This window comes from Hyperolius riggenbachi, chromosome 4 (assembly GCF_040937935.1).
Source record: "Hyperolius riggenbachi isolate aHypRig1 chromosome 4, aHypRig1.pri, whole genome shotgun sequence".
In the NCBI taxonomy this organism is placed as follows: Eukaryota; Metazoa; Chordata; class Amphibia; order Anura; family Hyperoliidae; genus Hyperolius; species Hyperolius riggenbachi.
The window spans coordinates 103,830,799-103,832,577 of NC_090649.1; the positions used below are offsets into that span (position 1 = coordinate 103,830,799).

The 1,779-nt window shown below is 45.2% G+C and overlaps 6 non-coding genes across 6 annotated transcripts; all 6 read right to left on the minus strand.

Annotated features, from left to right (window-relative positions):
• Positions 1-108: 108 nt before the first annotated feature.
• On the minus strand, positions 109-180 carry TRNAP-UGG (transfer RNA proline (anticodon UGG)). The gene has a single exon. It is a non-coding gene; the product is annotated as a tRNA-Pro (tRNA).
• A 121-nt stretch (positions 181-301) lies between these two features.
• TRNAP-CGG (transfer RNA proline (anticodon CGG)) lies at positions 302-373 on the minus strand. The gene has a single exon. It is a non-coding gene; the product is annotated as a tRNA-Pro (tRNA).
• A 135-nt stretch (positions 374-508) lies between these two features.
• Positions 509-580, minus strand: TRNAP-AGG (transfer RNA proline (anticodon AGG)). Its single transcript has one exon. It is a non-coding gene; the product is annotated as a tRNA-Pro (tRNA).
• A 477-nt stretch (positions 581-1,057) lies between these two features.
• On the minus strand, positions 1,058-1,129 carry TRNAP-UGG (transfer RNA proline (anticodon UGG)). Its single transcript has one exon. It is a non-coding gene; the product is annotated as a tRNA-Pro (tRNA).
• Positions 1,130-1,250: 121 nt separating this feature from the next.
• Positions 1,251-1,322, minus strand: TRNAP-CGG (transfer RNA proline (anticodon CGG)). The gene has a single exon. It is a non-coding gene; the product is annotated as a tRNA-Pro (tRNA).
• A 135-nt stretch (positions 1,323-1,457) lies between these two features.
• TRNAP-AGG (transfer RNA proline (anticodon AGG)) lies at positions 1,458-1,529 on the minus strand. The gene has a single exon. It is a non-coding gene; the product is annotated as a tRNA-Pro (tRNA).
• Between the last annotated feature and the right edge of the window lie 250 nt (positions 1,530-1,779).

Here is a 1,779-nt window from a genome sequence, read left to right on the forward strand (position 1 = left end):
GTCCGTGCAGCACACACTCATCAACTATCATGAGGGGAACTAGAAAGAAGCCATGCTACACCTCAGAGCCAAACGTTCCCCGTCCTGACATGGCAAGAGGAAAGACTTGGGCTCGTCCGGGATTTGAACCCAGGACCTCTCGCACCCAAAGCGAGAATCATACCCCTAGACCAACGAGCCAGTTAGCAGCTGTGTAGCGTCCTGTACCACCCAACCGATGTATATACATGTGTGGTAGTAGGTTCAAAGAAATTGCAAGGAGCATAACTATGAGTGTAGGCCATCACTATGCCTAAATCAAGGGCTCGTCTGGGAATTGAACCCGGGACCTCTCGCACCCGAAGCGAGAATCATACCCCTAGACCAACGAGCCGACTCTGGCGACAGCAGTGGCAGTGAAAAGGACACAGAGTGGTGGAACAGGCTATAAGTGGGCTTTACTTGATTTCTTCACTTACTTTTAGCAAGAGCACTCTTTCGCTTCTGTTCAACACGTAGTTTAAAGGAAGGGCTCGTCCGGGATTTGAACCCGGGACCTCTCGCACCCTAAGCGAGAATCATACCCCTAGACCAACGAGCCAGATGGAAGCTAGGGTATAGAAACTGCATCCCCGGCTTGCACACTAAACACACACATGTGCCTTTATTTTTTTTTTTTTATTTTTTTTTTAACAGTAGCAAGTTCCTTCTATTGGCTAGATGAATGCTTTGCCTTTAAAGTGATAGATATGCTTAATATTAGTTGAAGCCATTTTTGGTAGATTAAAGATTTTATTGATACATATGTTTTGTTTAAAAAAGCTTCAAAATTGTGACCAGCAAAAACAATGTATGGGTGGTATACTGACACAAGCTCTGCAAGGGCTGCTCTAGGATCATGGGTGCCTTACATGCTAGCACAACATTTGCCAGTAGCATTTCAAAAAATGTTACTTAGGGCAAAAATAAAGTCCGTGCAGCACACACTCATCAACTATCATGAGGGGAACTAGAAAGAAGCCATGCTACACCTCAGAGCCAAACGTTCCCCGTCCTGACATGGCAAGAGGAAAGACTTGGGCTCGTCCGGGATTTGAACCCGGGACCTCTCGCACCCAAAGTGAGAATCATACCCCTAGACCAACGAGCCAGTTAGCAGCCCTGTAGCGACCTGTACCACCCAACCGATGTATATACATGTGTGGTAGTAGGTTCAAAGAAATTGCAAGGAGCATAACTGTGAGCGTAGGCCATCACTATGCCTAAATCAAGGGCTCGTCCGGGAATTGAACCCGGGACCTCTCGCACCCGAAGCGAGAATCATACCCCTAGACCAACGAGCCGACTCTGGCGACAGCAGTGGCAGTGAAAAGGACACAGAGTGGTGGAACAGGCTATAAGTGCGCTTTACTTGATTTCTTCACTTACTTTTAGCAAGAGCACTCTTTCGCTTCTGTTCAACACGTAGTTTAAAGGAAGGGCTCGTCCAGGATTTGAACCCGGGACCTCTCGCACCCTAAGCGAGAATCATACCCCTAGACCAACGAGCCAGATGGAAGCTAGGGTATAGAAACTGCATCCCCGGCTTGCACACTAAACACACACATGTGCCTTTTTTTTTTTTTTATTTTTTTTTTTTAACAGTAGCAAGTTCCTTCTATTGGCTAGATGAATGCTTTGCCTTTAAAGTGATAGATATGCTTAATATTAGTTTTTTTTTTGTAACAATTTTTATTTCGAAAAAGGATTAAGTACATACAAAAATGCAAAAAGACGAACTTTGGTTCAATATCAGACCAT